The sequence below is a fragment of the Topomyia yanbarensis genome, chromosome 3 (assembly GCF_030247195.1).
Source record: "Topomyia yanbarensis strain Yona2022 chromosome 3, ASM3024719v1, whole genome shotgun sequence".
NCBI classification, from domain to species: domain Eukaryota; kingdom Metazoa; phylum Arthropoda; class Insecta; order Diptera; family Culicidae; genus Topomyia; species Topomyia yanbarensis.
Window position 1 is genome coordinate 131,980,274 of NC_080672.1, and position 20,561 is coordinate 132,000,834.

A 20,561-nucleotide genomic window follows, 5' to 3' on the forward strand; every position below is an offset into this window, starting at 1 on the left:
TTTTCAACGCAGTTAGAGGCTTAAAAATAGTTTTAGTAAATATATTGAAACGTATAAGTTATCTAATTTATTAAGGAGAAAAATGTACACTGCTTACCTGATCGTGTGGATACCATCCGAGGAGTGACCTGTATTGAAAATAACCCTGAACCCTGGATTCTCAACCCGTGACCAATCCCGAACAGGACGAACCGCTCAGATCAATTAGAATTCTATTAGGCAAATTATTTTGAAAACATGTTTGTACCAAAACCCTGAGTGTGTCAGTCTTACTTGGGGTGTCCGTTTTCGACGCACTTCCCCTAGATTGAAATAGACCTTCCATCTTCGCTCCTTTTAGTCGCTCAATGTTTCAATACTTTTCAACGTGTTTTAGCTCTACTCTAATATAAATTCTAATTGCAAAACTTCTGCAATTCTAATTGAAAATCTGTCTTTTTCTCACGTACTCGATGCATATTTTACATTTCCTGTACACACAAATACTTTTTACCATGCCCATCTTACTCAATGTCGTATATACAGGTATGGCAAAGATGGCCCTTTGGTATTCGTAAGATGAATCGTACATGAGTGGTGTGAGTATAAATCGACTTGCTTTCGTCATAGCGGTCGTTCCGCTCCCATTGAATCGTGTGACCGCTATGACGTCGACCCGTTGTGCTTCTGGATTGTTTACATATTTTTGGTTGCCAACACTAGCAAACCGTGTGTTCTGCCACACCTATGTATACCTCATTGCATCTTATTTACCTTACCGTTCAGGCTAGAGCCTTGTTGTCTCTTGCTGTATGCAGAAGCCGTCTCCACTCCACTCGGTCCATTGCTGCTTGTCCCCAGCCTTGCAGTCTTCGAAGGGTCCGAAGGTAGTCCTCTATCTGGTCGATTCACCGTGCTCGCTCCCAACCCTCCCAACTACAATAATGTACGCTAGTTTTTTGGCTATGGGGTTGGCGCAGTGGGCGTAACCTGTCGTTAGGGGACTGCGATAGAATAAAGGAACTAGTGATTTTTCAGAGTTTACTTTACATCCATCGAAAGAAGGTTTTAGACAAAATTAAGCTAAAATTTGACTTGCATAAGCTGCAAATTTTTGCAAGCTTTAATTTCAATTCTTTTTGTTTATTGAGCAAATGAAATTATCAAATTCGTCTTCTCAATTATCGGCTTTACAATAATACCACTCGAATTAAAAAAAAACTACAAGGGGCAGCCCTATGGGGTTGCACGAACTGTAGACGTAGGACTATACTACTTAATGTAAAATATTTAGAGTAATAATAAATCAAGTATATTTCTTACGTATAGTTTAAGCACAACCAATCAACATCGAAAGTTACATATTAAAAAATATGTTTTTACCATCTGAGAAACTGAAACAGGAAAAAAAAATCTATGATAAATTTCCGAAAAATCTGTGAAATTTTCATCGAAATGCCAAAAATCTGCCATCTGTAAAAAAGAATCGGTGATCAAAAATTGTGAAAAAATCTATGACATTACAGAAAAATCTATAAATATGGTAACCCTGCTAACAAATTAGATATAGGGTGATGAGCCCATTTCCGCCATGTTTCTTCTATCACCCTACCCAATTAATGAATTAGTGAGGAACCCTGCTTAGCATGGTGACAATAGGCACTTTACCCTACCTACCTACACATTCGCCTCAAACACTGAACCCAAGCGCACAAAGTAAAATGAGTCAACGCTGATGATGATGGGTAGAGCGAAAGAGATAACTAGTACCACGGCACTATGTTAACCGTGTTTTCAAGTGGAGCTCGAATGGACAAGCGATTTTGTGTACGAATAATTGTGTTCGAGATTGTACATAAAAATGTGCTGAAAACGAGCACAACACAAAAGAAAGCATAGTGTTTGAATGAACAAGCTCAGTCGCATGTTGGACGGCTCTAGGTAGCGTACCCCCACAGCCAGTGTAACGGACTTCTAACTGAGCTACACTGGCTGTGAAACACACAGCGCAGAGAACTGCTTCACCTGCCGTTCAACAGGCAACTGAGCTTGTTTGGCCAAATCCGTTCTTTAAATAGTCGATGATGACCATTCAAATGATCCTGTTGGTTCCATAACAGCCGAAGTAAAACAGTGTCTTACCATAGATAGTATTTCTCGAGATCTATTGGCATATAATCCGGCTGTGAACGTGGACTGGAAAGGTTTGGCCGCGAAATGCAGTCAGAATGGATGTTCTATTAGTGATCAGGATCACAAGCGTGTAGTGAAAGCGTTTAACCGAATCCCAATGGTTCGGTCAGGGATATGGCCAATAAGTTGAATCTGCCCAAGTTTTTCGTTCAGTGAGCCAAAGACCGAGAGGGACTGCATACGTACAAAGTGCAGAAGGCTCCAAATCGTGACGAAAGGCAAATTACGGTGGGAGAGTCACGGGCCCGGAAGATGTACACCCAGATGCTAACGAAGTCTCATTGTCCCATCATGGATGATGAGACTTACGTCAAGGCGGACTTCCGGGGCTGCTGTTCTTCACCGTCCAGCACAAGTTTGATGTTCCGGAGGAAGTAAGGAAGCAGAAACTTTCAAAGTTTGCCAATAAATACATGATTTGGCAAGTGATCTGCTCATGTGGCAAACAGAGTGATTCATTCGGGACTACCAACTCTGTAAACGGGGGGATCAACCTCGATGAGTGTCTACAGAAGCGTTTGTTTCATCTGTTGAAGCAACACGAGGGCCCTTCGATCTTCTGGCCGAATCTAGCTTTGTGTCACTTTGCAATTGTTCTTCTGGAGTGGTACGAAGCCAACGGGGCCACTTTCGTACCCAGGGACATGAAAGAAAATTTGTTCGGATTCTACTCCGTAGCAAAACACTTACCGCGTCGCGTCCCATCACAATATCGCTAATGAAACGCTGTTTTCGATGAGTAAGGTTTACTTGCCCTGTTTTAATACAAAAATAACACACCGGGGTCAAACCGAATCAAGTTCGACTTGTAGAATAAGCCTGACTCTGCGAAAAGACGCTTATTGAATTCTTTAAACAAGCTCAACAACTCCTCGGTGGGAGACATGTGAAGATCACCGTTAGTCCAAAAGCAGGAAAGACAGCTTCCAACCATAATTTACCTATTGAAATACCGTCCTGTATGCTTTGAATTGTTCGAGAGATTGATCCTGTTGCGCTTCAACAATTGGGGGTTTTCTTTCATACGCACAATTTGTTTTCACAAAAGGCAAAAGGACGATCAATTACCTTGTGTTGCATTCAATCGAAATTCAAATAGCAAAAAATAGTGGCCAACCATAGGCATATCCATAGGTCTTGTCCATTCATTTCCATTTTACCGTATTCAATTGCCAAATTATTAACCCCGTTATACCTTGCTTTCCAAAACAGATTACATTCTTTCATCGACCGACCTTGACAGTATTGGAGAAAAACCCGTATTTTACCAAAATTGCTAATAACTACCTCTGTTCACGTTGACCACCATGTAAGGACCAAAAACTCCGCGGGCAAGTAATTATTAAATTAATTTTCCGCTCTTGATTGGAGTGATTTGGAACACATGGGATGGCCAACATCACACCTCTAGGTGGATCCAGAGAGGTTGTAAATTTTCAATTCACTCGGTATGATTATGTATCCGAACCGAATAAGTGCAGCGAACCACCCGGTGCACACTAATCAATGGAACATTACAATAAAAAGTAATGCACACCTGAACCGCCTGCGAGAGTCAGTAACCAACAGGGAGCCATGGGAGTCTGGCAATTTTCCATTTCAACTGTCTGCATAATTATATTTATGGCATTGTTTATCATCGCAAGGCAATCGATCTTTGTAGCAGGTTTTATTGTGCCATTTCTCTTCCAGTTTCGGAGCTTTCAGGGCACATCGAAAGCAAAATGTCATAAGGCACAGCACAGAAATACCACCCCACAAGCGATGACTAATTGGTGTCGAAGCCTTTAATTGGGGACTGCAGGTTAATTAAAAACAGTGGGCTGCTTTCTTCCATTCGTGCTTCTCTGGCATGACGAGTACCGCTGAACGTTGAATAAAAATTTCATGTAATAATTTCAGGGTGCTGAGCGTTGGAAGCTCGACTCTTTCATCAGTACGCTGCAGGTTCACCTGAGGATGCTGATGTTGTGCAACATCGCCATCAAACTGTTGCTTGCTCGTGGTCGTCGTCGTCGTCGTTGTCGTCATCTTCGACATCATCGTCTTCGTCAGGTCAAAAGATTAAATGCATCTATAATATGTGCATTTTTTGCTACACTCAAATATTTGCAACACATTTTACGATCGTGCTCACAAAAGGCGTATACCCGGCAGTACCGACAGACGAGCAGTGCGTCCATTAGTGGCCTCCCGACTTGAGGAGCAGATATTGGCGGCGATCTGCTGCTGCGATGAGATTGAACCCGTCTGTTCCATTGTGAACTAGTGGTTGCTTAAACGCGTCTAATCCCTAATTGATACAAATGAGTCTATTTTATATCCGCAATCTTACCTCAACACAGCGTGTCCTAGGATTTTTACGGCGTTTGGGAACGGTTCAGCCAACCGGGTGTGTCCTGAGCGTTGAAAAGTGCTATGAGGGTGTTCAGTTTACAGCTGTGATATATTGGTGTCTGATTCATTTCCATATAGTAATCATTAGCGGAACACATTAAATCTGATCTATTTTGATTTCGAGGATACGTTCGATTAAACAAAATAATAAATTGAACAACCCAACCGAACCCACCAGACATTCCAACTAAAACCATAAGTAACACTTTCTCGACGGAATAATACCCCGGACTGTTGGCGGCAAAACATTTTGAAACAAATATAAAATACAGGACTAAACTATCTCACCTCGGTCGTAAAGTTCGCATCGAAAGACCGCACGCAACCGAATGCAGCAACCGAAAATAGTACCCCCGGGTACGAAAGAGACAGCTATCAGCCAAGTGCGCAAAACAGTTCAATTTAATTTGCGTTTTACAACTTTAACATGACACCTAACTGCTAACTATTTTGCGCGAATATTTTTATGGCGGTCATAAGTTTGAGCTCTTTGGCTAGGCGTGTTTTTTTTTGCCTTCTGACCACCGCACGTCTCGGTGGGTATTAGAGCGACGTAGCAGGCATGAATCGATTTGCGCTCAATTCTCTGTGCACCGCCCGATCAGGTCGTCCACTCCCCTAGTCAAAAGCTTACACAAAAGCTGCAATTGATCGAGATCTACTAGGACGGTAAAGTTCATCAATACAGCTGTGAGAAAAATGCTCAACAACAAGACAAACAAGATTAATCTCAATAAAAGAAGATTAGTTACAAAGTACAAAGTTCTAATGGGTGCTGTTTGCAAACGGTGTGCAGATTGCGTTTACGCGTATTTAATCCCTAATGACCTTTTGTAGGTTGTGAGCAGGTAGGCTTGCGGTTTAGAATAAATGCGATGAAAAATTATTACACTCGAGCAGTATTAATCAATGTTACATTTTATTGGAGGCTGAGCTCGATAAATCGATTAGTGATTAATAGATGCAAAATGAATTCTGTAAATCTGCAACGGATGAAAATTAATGTTTCTTTCTGAGTGTTCAGTTAGCGACTGACTAGAGTATGAATATATTTACGCTAATCGTATTTCAGAGCTTCATTGCGGTTTGGAACCTCAAAATTACAGCCAATCAGCTGCTGGAATGGGTCGTCATTGAATTTGTATCGCGAATGATCTGAAACATAAGATGTAGGTATCCTATTAACTAGTTTGACAAATTTCAACAATCAAGACGTTCGATTTCTCACTCTAGTCTGTGAACGAAGCACTACCAGGGGATGGAATCGGATATTGGAACGAAACAAATTGGTGTGATATTTGTTTATCTTTCAATATTTCATAACAAACGATGCTTTTATGCAAATTAATCTGTATCAATTTCACACTGCTATACCGTAGAGAAGAGGCTCCTTCTTGTAGGAACGCAACACTGGCGGGCTACGTTAGTTTGATTATGTTTGCTACGGCCACGCTTCTCGACTGCCTCTTAGCGGTCTCTCGGGTTAATAGCTCATTGCAGTCTTTGTGATGTGCTGCTTTTGAAGTAACATTCCGAATCTAATCGGCCAAACCATATGATATGTAGATGTGGTGAAATACAGGTAAAATTGATGGGGTATGGTACGAGGTTGTCAACGAGTACATATATCCTAGAGCACATGTGATAATGATGTTAACCGCGAAGTGAAATAGTGTGTTGCAACCGTGAGTTGGGTTTTCTGTAGCTTGTGTAATCAGTTAATATCATTTATCCTAAAAAATATACGCAAGGCTTGTTCTGGCCATATTGCTGACGCTCCTTGTTGCCGTGTTTGAACATGCATGTGGGATTCGACGCGGTTGCGGTAATTAGAGGTGACCGGGGCTGGTTATCCGAGTGCCTTTCATGAAAAGGCTATTATGCGCAGTAGCGACATCTATACTGATTTTAGAGGGGTATTAGTCCGTTTGTACAGGAGTACGTTTGTTCTTTTTTCGGTACTGGCGAGTAAATTTCTGTTTCAGAAAAATAATATGTGTAACGCGAATCAATTTACATTTGATTTTCAATAACTTGGGACTGCTGGAAAGGGTATTCAAAACCCAACTAAATGGTATAACGGGTACCAGTGTAACCTTATATTTGTTTGTTTAAATCGTAATTACTCTCGAAAATATACATTGGGGTAGGTTCGCCTTGTTCTATGCGGGGCTGGTTGGCCGAGTTGTAAATTTAGTGTAGAGTAATGTGCACTTTGATATTTGTGAAATGCCAACCTTTTTCGAAGCAAAATTTGATATTATGCTAGTATTGATGATTATAAGGAAAAATATACAGAAATAAGAAATAAGAATAATTTAAAATTATTATCAAATAGAAATAAGAGATTTGAATCATTAAAAGTCGGAAATTATTCATAAAAAAGTTGATTCCGATATTTTATGAATTAAATGCCAAGCAGGTTTCAGAGTCTTTGGTTTGTGCCGCTTTAATCCTGAAATTTTTCCTCCTGAGGAGTTTCGGGCAGCATTTGTCACAGATCAACCCAACCCCGAACAAAATTCGTTCATTACCATAGAATCTACTGCAGATGTAAGCCTCTCTGAAGACGTCAGACCTCTTCCCAAGGCGAGTGCACGATCTGCTTCGAAGAAGTGGCAAGTTCATAAACGCCGATCGTCTCAAATTTTGACCGATTCCCCAATAAAAGCAGCATTGGAGAAGCAGATAAATGAAATCAAACGTAAGCGTACGCTGGCGGAGGAAAAAAAATCAGTTAGAGCTGGTAAAAAGTTCACTAAAGCTGCCAAAAGTCCAAAAAGGTTAAAAAGTGAGGAGTGGATTTTATTTTCCTTACCTGTATACGAAAAAACGATATTTTTTTAATTAAAAGTTTTTCACTGATACATTTGACATGTTTAACTTATTTTACCAAACTCGGCCAACCTACCCCGGCCCTGGGGTTAGTTGGCCGATTTTTCTTACCGTATTTGTTTGCTAATAACATTTTCACTGATTTTTTTATGAATAAAAAAATACATATATACTCAAGGGTTGTATCTTCATGACAGCGCAAACCGGTTTTCAAAAAGCCTAACCAGAATGAGTACAGAAATTCCGAAAGCAAAACTAGGCCAACCAGCCCCGGTCTGCCCTACCGCATGTGGGAAATAATCATTTACCGTAACCGCACTCATTCATCGCTGCGTTATGTTGTGGTGATTATTTTGGTGGATTGCACATTGACTTCATCACGTTTGACAGCTGATTATCTAATAAGAGTTACTTAGGAAACGGTAAGTGGGAATTCATACAAATCCGACCCACATTCAAATCTGAAGAGCATGATATGGGGACGGGCATAGCGTAGTTGTTAAATCGATTGCCTTGTACCAGGAGCGGATCCAGAAAAAAATTTGGGGGGGGGGGGGGAGGGGGTCCGAAATTTCGATTTTGAAATGTTCAATGCGCATTGTCCCAAAAAAAATCGATGTTCGAAAAGTCATGGTGCTCAACCCTATAATGAAAGATAAGCATATTTTAAGCACTTTTGTAGAACAAATCAAGTTTCTAAAAAATCATCTAGAGGTTCCGCAAATGCGATTTATGAAAAATCGTCATTTTTGAGCAAAATTGTCGTATATAAGTGGTTTTTGCAACTTTTTCAAAGTCCAATTATTTTTAAAATATTTTTTTTTTGACCTTACAGAATAAATCTCATTTAAAAGTTTTTACAAAAAGTTCTTATATTAATTATAGAACCTCTTAATCACGGCGAAAAACATATTTTTTTGGTTTATTTGGAAGAAAATCCACACAAAACGAATGTCAATAAATTTTTTTCAATAAACCAAAGGCTTGTTTTGGAAAATACTATTCATTGCAAAAATTTTCGTGAACGAATATTGTGAAAATTCGGTCGAGGGGCTGAGATATATCATTTTCAGTAAATGCTTTCAAACCATGAAACTTTGCTACATTTTTTGAATTGTTCAATATCTCAACCGTAACTTGACCAGTGTAGGCATATTGGGTGTCAAATAAAAAGGATTTTTCTCAATCTTGCGAAACATTTTCATATATGGAATCTACCATCTTATTCTAAGGTTATGGGATTGTGCATGATCAACAACTTTTTTGAATAAGGAGTGATAACACCAATGATGCTATAACCTATGTAACATTCACGATTGATTAGATTTATTTATTAATGTGAATGTATGCTAAGTCTTGTAATAAAACACTCAAATTGAAACCATTTCATATGTTGTCGAATAAATATGGCATGATTCAAGTTTTAGAAGTTATTTTGACTCTGCGTATTTTGGGTGATAGTAATAATTCGTTTCTATTAGTGTCATTTGTAGAGTCATCTCGTAGAATTCTCCACATAAAGCTACTCTGCCCATAACAGCATAAGAGTCCCATGTTGAAAAACAGCAAACCGAGAAAAAGGCTGATCAAGATTGTCCCATCCATTGATCCAAATGGATGGGACAACCATGTTTTGGTATTTTTTTATATTTTCTGAACAAACCCGGTAATCTTATTTGTGCAGTGTGATTCAATGGTGATACAGAAAACAATTTAACGGATAACTCATTTTCACAAAAATCCACATGGGACTCTTATGCGTTTATGGGCAGTACTGTTCTTTCAGTACGATCATTACTGTCACTTTAGTTTGAATGGGAAACTACAGGAAAACGAAAAAAAGCAGTTTGTTTCCTCACCGATTTTCGCCAAGAAAGTTAGCTTATATACTATTAGTACTACTGATAGAATTTAGTGAAGATTTAGCAAACGCAGTAGAGAAAGTTGAATTATCTCGTTATAAATTTTTGTACCATTTTCAGTTTAACTTTAAGATTTTCGAACAAACTTTGACATACCTGAAACGATTCATTGTAGTCCATGCTGATTGATCTGTGTTAAAGACAAATCCAGTTATATCGAGATATTGAAATATATTTTGAGCAAATTAATCTGATAACGTACAAAGATTCGAGCTGTTTTACTCTGATCAAGAATTTCCCAGTACTTTTCTTTTTCAAGCTTTTAACCATTGTACAATCAATTTTATCGTGGATGTCTGATTAGGCTAAATATTTTGAACCCACGATACCAGATTATGTTATCCAAACTTTACTCCAATATTCCGATACAACTTGTCTTTAACACAGATCAATCAGCATGGACAAACAAAAATCGTTTTAGGTATGTCAAAGCTTGCTCGGCAATCCTCAGCATGCTCGGAAAATATTTCAGTAATTATCTAACTGTACGATCATTAGCTTCATGGTGAGAATACAACAAAAATGGCTCAAAGAATGATACTGATACGAATGAGTTATTACTAACTATCTTCAAAAACAGAAATGGCCAAAATAAATCTTCTAAAGCTTCAATCATGCCATATGTATTCGATAACATATGAAATAGTTTCAATTTGAGTGTTTTATTACAAGACTTAGCACACATTCACATTAATAAATAAATCTAATCAATCGTGAATGTTACATAGGTTAAAGCATCATTGGTGTTATCACTTCTTATTCTAAAAAGTGGTTGATCATGCACAATCCCATAAATCTCTCAATAACTACCTTAGAATAAAATGGTAGATTCCACTATAAAAATGTTTTGTAAAATTGAGTGAAATCCTTTTTATTTGACACCCAATATGCCTATTGCCTACACTGGTCAGGTTACGGTTGAGATATTGATCAATTAAAAAAATGTAGCAAAGTTTCATGGTTTGAAAGCATTTATTAAAAATGTTATATCTCAGCTCCTCGACCGAATTTTAACAATATTTGTTCACGAAAACTTTTGCAATGAACAGTACTTTCTAAAACATGCCTTTGGTTTATTGAAAAAAAACTGATTGACATTCGTTTTGTGTGGATTTTCTTCAAAATTAGCCAAAAAAAATATGTTTTTCGCCGTGATTAAGAGGTTCTATAATTAATATAAGGATTTTTTGTAAAAAAAACTTTTAAATGGGATTTATTCTCTAATGTCTAAAAAAATTAAAAATAATTGGGCTTTGAAAAGGTTGCGAAAACCACTTATATACGACAATTTTGCTCAAAAATGACCATATACCATAAATTGCATTTGCGGAACCTCTAGATGATTTTTTAGAAACTTGATTTGTTCTACGAAAGTGCTTAAAATATGCTTATCTTTCATTATAGGGTTGAGCACCATGACTTTTCGAACATCGATTTTTTTTACGTAAATATGTAATACCCCGTTTTAATTAAAATCAGTTTTGACTGTCGAATCGGGTTTGGAATGATTTGAAATTTAGAACGAATTTAAAATAGAAACTATTTTTAAATTTCTCAAGGAGATAAAAACACATAGAGTGAGAGAATTTTCTAAAAGAGATTTCTCTAACTCGAAAAGAAGCGAATGACCCTAAGGTTAAAGTCTCTATAATTAAAATAAAAAAAACGGCATGATAACCATCATTGCCGGCCGCTCCAATCTCCATCGTTCACGAGAAAGAATAAAGGCTAAGCTAGACTGGAAGTGTTGATGCTCCACCTATTTAAAGGAAGGACGACGATTCATCAAACTCTTCCATAGATGCCGCAGAGTTGAAGATTTATAAGAATTTAGGGTCTGGGATTCGCACCAAGCAAGCAATGTGACCTGTAAAGCATGGTTTATTAGGTAGTTTTATTTTTTTTATATTATTTTCTATTTGATTATATTGTTTTATTTGCATTACATTCCTAATATAGTATATTGGGTGTTCAGCCACAAGTGGTGACTTTTCATCCCTATTGTTTACATGATTCAGTTAATTATTATTAAGTTATAATATGCTTTCGCAGTTAAGTTTTTTTCAGTAGGATGTTTTAAACCAACTTGTCTTCTGAATAAGGAGCTAAACAAATCTTATAAACTAACTTATAAACTATAAAGAGAGCTAATTTTTAGATTTTTGTCGGAAGTTGCTTATAATACTGTTCGTCATAATTTCTAATGTTTCTATGTTTGCGAGTCTGTGCAACTCATTTGTGCTAAACCAGGGAGGACGCTTCAAAATCATTTTCAGAATTTTATTCTGAATCCTTTGAAGCGTTTTCTTCCTAGTAGCACAACAACTTGCCCAGATTGGCACTGCATATAGCATTGCCGGTCTAAATATTTGTTTATAAATTAATAGTTTGTTATATTAGGTAGTTGTTTAGTTAGTCTTCGAGTACACGATCACTCGAACGAGAAAAGATCTTGTTTAGTTTTTGGTTCTTTTTAAACTCTGGGTAGCCGGCTAAACAAAAGCAATTTAAACTCTGCGTAATGGGGTGGATTACTTATTGCAACAGTATTAAGACAGATGTTGCTATTTATCCTCTACGACATATTTATTGGTTTGAAAACTACCGAGATATGACACATTATACAGACAAAAATTTGTGATGGCGCGAGATGTTATAAATCAAAGTATTTCCTATTTTCCATAAGAGTCCCATATGGATTTTTGTCAAAAATTAGTTATCTAGTGGGTTGTACTCTGAATCACTATACACAAATAAGATTACCAGGTTTGTTTAGAAAATATCGAAAAAATACCAAAAGATGGTTGTCCCATTCATAAGGCTCAATGAAAATGTAAATCTTGAACTGCGTTTTTCTCGGCTTGCCGTTTTTCAATATGGGACTCTTATACATATATGGGCAGTATTCGAGCGATATTAACGACCATTTAAGGGAAATTTAGAGAATTGGAACCCTGATACGCGGACTTGTTGGCAATAACGGAACTTGAAAGATTCATAAAAACAGACGCGGCGAATTGACAGTACATATTGACCCGTGATCATCGATAGTAGTCAGTTATATTGGGGCTGATTTCTGATCAACTAGTCATTTTTACGGTAGTGTTTTCTCTACTAGATCTGTGCGACCCTTTGATTCTGCTACTATCGGCAGAAGATTGACAGCCAGTCGTCGCCAGTAGAAAGACTAACTATCATCAATAAACTAAGACTCACATGGAGGCATGAGAGGAGACTTGTGACAATTATTTTACCTCACCGTTTGACGACCTGTTAGTTTATATACCAATTTATCTATACAAAAGTTGCAAACCAGAAAAGTTGACTTTGTTTGTTTGTTTGAACAGCAGATCATTTTTTAAACAACAGATACATCCCTAGCAGCAAAGAAGGTTTGATGGCGCTCTTGAAGCCCTCCTTAAAACTTAGATTGCACTTGTAGTGTGCTATAAAACTAGAAATGCTACGTGGGATTTGATGCTCTCTGTATATTTTCTATAACTCGCACAAATGTACAAATGAATGGCTGGCGTCCAAAGGGGCTACCAACATTTTTTTCCGAAATGGACGTTCTTAAATTTTTTAATAGTTCTAAGTAATCCACATGGACTGCCATTCGAGAAATTTGAAAATAATTTTTGGATTTTTTGCTATTAGTAGTCAAAGTTGACTATGAAGGTAACCCCAGTGCTGGCTGGCGGCCACCCCACATTGTATCTTACGGAAATCCGAGTTTTCTCATTCGTTTTCCGACATTCTAGGAAAAAGTAGTGCATCGTTTCGCCATCTGTGAATGTTAACCCGATATAATACTGATTTTAGTTGGATTGCTTTGACATTTCGGCCCTAATAGTTGTTCCTGAAGGTGGTAGTTGGTATACTTGCTGTATATTGCTATTTTCTACACTCTTAGAAAAAATGAAAATTACATTTGACGTAAACAACGTAACGACGTATTTTTCCATCCGATATTAGGATTTTATATGTTATGATATGTAAAATTAAATATTGTGACTCTTTTGATGTAAAGCTTAGGCTGAATGACCTAGGAAAAGCCTTACAACTCACATTTTCACATGTAATTACATGTAAATTTATGTGAATTGGGACGCTCCTTTTATGTGCATCTGGCGTAAAGTTACACGACTTTACATTGTTGTACATTATTGAGCATATTTTTTCGAAAATTCTAGTGAAAGTGTCACGTTTCTACATTGAAAGTTGGCCGAGCAATATGGGATCAAGATTGTGATCGTTGACGGGCTAACGAGCGAAACATCGATGAGCACTCTTTGGGACACGGCCCGGCGTATGCGAAACCGAAACAGTACTAACAAGAGCGTAGAATATTCAAACCGTTAAATATTCGATTTCACCAAGAAGGGTTGTCCAGATTACGTTCTGGAACAGGGAAATTTACTCACAGACAAAACAATGCTGGCTGCCAGGTGGAAGGAGCATTTCGAGGTTTTGTTGAATGGCGGAAGTGAAAGTGTATCTACGAACAGGATACCCGATCAGAACATCATAACAGAAAACTATCAAATTTATATCTCATGTTGATATTTATTACTCTCTGTGTTATCTTTATGATATACCGATCAGGAATGCAAGAAAACTTATATCAAGATTATATCTTCTGGTGCTAACATTGGATTAATAATATGATATTAATGTACGCATACAACGATGATGTTACAGTAAGTACAGTCTTTTTAAAGCGAATTCTCGAAGCTTTTGATTTTTTTATTTGGATTTTCAAAATTTAGCATTTTGAGTATAGACAAGTTTTAGATGCAAGTGGTCGGAGAACTTGTCAGTGAGGTGTTTGATTGACTTACTTGGTTTCAGTTGGATTAAGAGATGATATTTCCTATTTTCTGAGACACTCTTCTGACACATAACTTCGAGTAGGAGGCGTATGATTTAAATGTTAAAGCCATTATTCTAAAAAGCTTTGAAATCGTGAAGTTATCAAAGAGCGTTTTTATAAAGATTATAATTTTCCTATAAAATTTATTTCGAAGAATATGCAGGAAGTATCAAGCAGTCCAAATGAAAGAAACGCGAATTGAAATCAAATTGTACTGGTTTATTTAGTGTTCCCCATATCAAAAATGCCAATAACAAATCCCTAAGAGATTTATTTTGAAACCCCAAAACTCGTTCGTTGCTTTGAATCTATGCGGAATCCTAAATAAGATGTTGTATTCTTCGTGAAACAATTTACGTTAAATATCCGCTCAATGTTACCATGTCGCATCGACATTATTTCTAAAAACCACGTAAAACACGTTAACGTACAAGAGAAGCGCCAAAGCACACTATTTAGAATCTAAAAATAGCCCCTCTTTCCTAATCTGAAAAGATATTATAAAGCTATTCAGTCTATCGTCATACAGGCAGCTGTATTATTGACTGAAACAGAATAAAAACAAAGCGTATGACACCAGGAAAACAAACAGCTCTTAGGCTTAGGCAAGGTTCAATGTGTGCGTTCTGGAAACGTCTTCTGCATCTATAATCGTTTTACCCTTGACGGATGCGTGGAATATTATGCTAACATTAAACCTCAGTCGAAAACAACGTCGTTGGTTCATGCAGGAAACTTCCCCATCAAACTCAGAATACCCAGGTTCAAAGCGGCAATATCGACAAATAATAATCTGCTTGTCATATACTCACAATAACAATCAGCCTGCAGGTATGCAATTATTTGGCAATGCTATAAAAGCTTTTGCTGCAGGAAGCTTTTTGCTCCAAAGCAAAAAGCGCCCTAATGTATGCTTTATTTTTCACGTATTCTATTTTTAGACGCGCACGCTAAAATCGTTGATATTATACAATAAGTAATACAGGCTATGTTGGGGTCAGTTATGCTATCTCAAGTTGATATGATCGTGTTATATTGCTATCAACATTTGTTATAAATGTGATATTCGTAGACAATTTTTTGTTAGAATTTTTGTTATTTTAACACCTAACGGTTTCTACTTTATAACAAAATTTGATAGAAAATTTTTCGTAACAAAATATCAGCATGAGTTATAATTGTGTTATTTCCTTCTGGTCGGGTAAGCATTGAAAATTACGGACAAGTTGTGGATTCACGAACACTAGACGAGGTTAAGAACGCTATCACGGTGGGTTCCGTAGAACAACTTTTTGTAAACAATTTTAGCATCTCTGAAACTTTGGAATATGAAAAAATGGACGCTTTAATTTGCAACCAACATCAAAATACTCCGTCGGGGGGTCCAGAGCAACTTTTTTTAGGTTTTCTTTTTCGTGAAAACATAGGGTTTAAATTGGAATTAGTTCATTTTTCTACCTCTATGTGGTGTTTTAGACATTTAAATAACACTAAAAGTGAAAATCTGATGGGCAATTTAATTGTCTACAACATTAATAAAAATCGATCTAAAATTATTGGGAAACGTTGTTTAAGATTTTCACGAAGTTATGTGTAAGTGAATTTCAAACGAGGCCTTGAAATTCTTTTATTTTTTGGAAACTGTCTAAATTGGTGGTTAGCGTATAACGAATCATTCGAACTTTTCCCCATAAAGTAAATTGTGGCAGTTAGATTTTACACCCATTTGTTATAGATGAAGAGAGAAATAGATACTAAATAAACCTACCATACAGAGCGAAGATGATACATGTATGGCTAACGCAAAATGCTCTTGATCGTTGGCTGTTGTGATCCATGTTCGGTAAGTAACAGTTTTGGAATAGACGCATAGAAGTCTTGGAATACCCATATCCCATAAACGTGAATCAATAACTCAAAATTGTTTTATCAACTCATATTGCGTTAAGAAGCTGGTAGAGTAAGAGGTTCATTATAGGATTGTTACATTAGTCATCCTTGAGAACAAGCGAAGAAATGGAAAAGAAGACATACATGATGGAAAAAGTTGTTTCTGCGTGATGGATTGATCAGCATTTCGCGAAAGAGCATTAACATCGTACGAGTTTCGTCAACACCTATCTAAATATCCTCATTCCAAAGACATGGAAGGTGGAATCTTGAATTATGATTTTCGGCTAAAAGATTAGACTATTTAAGTCCTCATATTCCTCTGAAGGCTTCAACTAAAGCCAACTATTTGACAAATAAAATAAGTGCGTGTAGACTCGTTGGACAACTCACTTAAACATAACATAGTTGATTTTTAGTTGTTAATAAAGTGATTTTTAGTTGTTAATAAAGTTGTAGACAATTAAATTGTCTTTCAGAATCTCACTTTTGGTGTTGTTTAAATGTCTAAAGCATCATCTAGGAGTAGAAATATGAACTAGTTCCTACTTCAAAAAAAGTTGCTCTGGACCCCCCGACGGATAATTTTGTTGGTTGCAAAACGAAAGAGAAAAACTCATTTCTTCCATATTCTGAAGTTTTAGAGTTGCTGATTTATTTTGCATAAAGTTTTTAATAAAGACCCCGTGGCTATACGTGAGCTGAAAACCGATAAAGCTACTGGGAAGGACAATATCCCAGTTGAACTTATCAAACACGGTAGTGAGCAGGTGCACCAAATAATCCACCGCATTATTCTAAGAATATGGGCAGACGAAGAATCGCCTGCTAATTGGCTGGATGGACTCATTTATTCTATCTACAAGAAAGGGCACAGACTGAAGTGCACCAATTACAAATCTCTCCTGAACTCGGCGTACAAAATACTGTCGCGTATCCTGTTTAGCATATTGAGACCGCTTCGTCGGCGAATACCAGGCTGGTTTTCGTGAGGGCCAATCAACGACGGATCAGATGTTCAGCCTGCGGATGATCCTAGACAAATTCCGGAAGTACAACTTGCAGACCCACCATCTGTTCATTGATTTCAAAGCGGCGTACGACTCAATGAAAAGAATCGAACTGTAGCAGATTATGCCAGAACTTGGTTTTCTGGCGGACCAGTTCAGACTGATACGTGGGACGTTGGATGGTTCAAAATCAAGTATTCGGATTGCAGATGAGATCTCAACTTCATTTGTGACCTTAGATGGACTAAGGCTAGACGATGCACTTTAGAATTTGCTGTTCAACATTACTCTTGAAGGAGATGGCGTGCAAAGGAACGGAACTATCATCACAAGGTCGCATATGCTTCTTGGTTTTGCGGACGATATGGATGTAATTGGATTCGCTCGTAGAGCAGTGAAAGAAGCTTTGGTGCCTTTTAAGAAGGAGACTGCGAGGATAAGCTCTGGTACACTTGTGACTTGCGACAACGATGTTTCCCGTGAGAAAAAAGGCTTATTGCAGGGCCTTTTTCAGTCTACGTAACCAGCTTAGGTCCCGCAAACGTCAACAAAATTCGACTTGCACAAGACACTGATCTTTCCTGTCGCTCTTTATGCCCACGAAGCGTGAAAGTTGAGGGAGGCACCTAGGAGAGAATTCGGAATCTTCGAGCGGAAAGTGCTACGAACAATACTTGGCGGGATATACGAAAATGGAGTGTGGCGCAGACGCATGAATCATGAGTTGTACCAAGTATACAAAACTGCGGATATAATTAAACAAATAAAATACGACAGACCGTAATGCGCTGGTCATGTAGGCTCTACCCCATTTGGCGTAATGTGATATGGCATAATACCATTTGGCATAATGTTATATGGCATAATGACCATTTGGCATAATGGTTATTTGGCATAATAGTCAGTTGGCATAAAGGTGACTTGGCATAATGACCATTTGGCATAAAGACCATTTGGCATAACACCATATGGCATAACGCTATTTAGCATAATTCTATTTGGTGTATTTTTTTTTGGCAAAGTGAACATTGGATTAACGACAAGATAGCATCTAAGGATTTCATTCTATTTATGTAAATTTTTAAATTGAAATTTTGACAATCTTTCTATTGAAGAACAGCTCATGTTTAAAAGAAGGGAAAATCATCAATGATTTATACCGAACTATCTAGTCTGTACTTATCCTAATTATTGAAAGATAAATGTCATACTTTACTGAAAATTCATCCTTCTTTTAATTATGAGCTGTTCTTTAATGCGAAAGTTTGCAAATTCCTAGTTTCAAATTTCCACAATTTATGATATCTTACTCAAAGCAAATTTTACTTTTAAAATCCTTGTGTAAATAAATTCAGTAAACTAAGCATTTGTTCTGGTTCTGTTTCTTTCAATAGTTTATGTTCAAATTAAAACAAAATAAATAATATTCAATGATTTTATTCGTATTAACCGTCATAGGGATTAGAAAATTTAATTAAAAAAATCATCTTTATTGCGAGCCCAGATTGGCTGCTATTACTTGAAGATGATCAATAGTATCAAAATTTTGTGAGTTCGTAACAATTTTGCACAGTTTCGCATCAATTATCTGATCTTCGGTACGACGCTTCTTCTCGGAGGTTAGTGACATATGCGCCAAGATTTGTGAAGCGATAAATTTTTCCTCTAGTTTCAGTTCTTCGATTATATGCATCAGACCAGCACTGCGACCCACCAGACGATTTCAATGACCATTATCATTAAAAATAGAATTTTTATTTTTGATGTCAGATGTCTTTAAGGTGCATGAAACGTCGAGATTTGATGCAAACTCAAAAAAAAATTTGACAAAAATTTACTTTTTTCGATTTTGGCACATTTTTGCCTTTCTCATATAGAAAGGTTATGAAATCACTCTGAAAACCGTCAACCTAAACCTAATTAATTTTTTTGACTTGCATAAGGTTTCTGGATTTTAACAGGGGCGTAGTTGAGGGTATACGGAGAGAGGTTTCCCCCCCCCCTTTACTGTTCACTTCCCACCCTTTAAAATACCCTTATATCACCCCTCAGACCAACACCCCACCCAACCCTCATACCCCCCCCCCCCCTCCCAACCCCTTTATCTTTAAACCACCACCATATCACAAAGCCTACCAAATTAAGCTGGGGAGTCGTTCGTTCGTGGGATTTTCGCTCTCCTCACACACCCACCCCCGCATGACAAAATGAGTTTTTTTAAGTTGTAGAGCCTTGATTCCACTGCGACCATTTAAAGGAATATTGTGGTATGACTCAATTTGATGTTATGCACCTCAGCTTTCCGTTCATAATTGAGATACGAAGGGCCTTGTCTGATTTTGCATATTATCCCAGTTAGAATCAACTCGTTTTATGGATCTGATTACCTTACTAGGATTTTATTGCCAAATCTCAGAGGGTTGTAGTAGCCCTTTTCCAAGAATTGAATATCTATAACTAACAAGAGCGCTGCAATCACAAAGTAGGTGCTCCGCTGTCTCATTCTTAAATTTACAGAAACGACAAATCGGACTTTGAATTTTTCCCATTTTATGTAGATGATATCTACTAGGGTAGTGACCGGTAAACAAACCAGTTATTATTCTAAGGTTCCTCTTACTTAGATTAAGTAAAGTTCGAGCGGCTTTGGCACTCGGCTTTATAAATTTCCTTGCATGCTTTGCAGTATCTGTGGCGTTCCAGTTCGATTCTACCATAGACATTTCCCATTTCCCAGTTCCATATTTAAAGTACAGGTTGAGACTCCGCAGAAAGGTTCTGGGCCTATAAACTCAGTCGCGGAACCTTGTCTTGCCAAACTATCAGCTGATTCGTTTCCTTGAATTCCACTGTGACCCGGCACCCAAAGCAAGTTTACTTCATTATTCCTTGCCAGTTGCTTAAGTAAAGTAATGCATTCCCATACTAACTTCGACTGACAAGTTGAGGCTTTGAAAGCATTAAGAGCTGCTAAGCTGTCTGAAAAAATACAGATCGTTGCAAATCTATATTTCCTCTTGAGACAGATATGCACACACTCAAGAATTGCTTGAATCCCCGCCTGAAATACAGTTGGGTAGTGTCCCATCGGGATAGTTGTTCTTATTCCAGGTCCAAACACCCCGGCTCCTGTACTGCTACTCATTTTTGAACCATCCGTAAAGAAAACAATAGAACCTGAACGGAGATTTGGCCCACCTGTTTCCCACACATGTCTGCTTGCTACAGTCACATTATAGGGAATTTCATGGTTTGCCTTCGTCTGCATCCAGTCTATTATTGAATGTGAAATAGGATGTATATTGAATTTTTTGAGGATCGTTAGATGTCCTGTCATATCTCCTTCTAAAATTTTTGTAGATCGAGTTAATTGCAAGGCACTTTTTTCTGCCTGCAATTCCACGAACTGATGAAGCAGTAGGAGATTTAGAAGAGCATTTAGAGCCACGGAAGGTGTGCTCC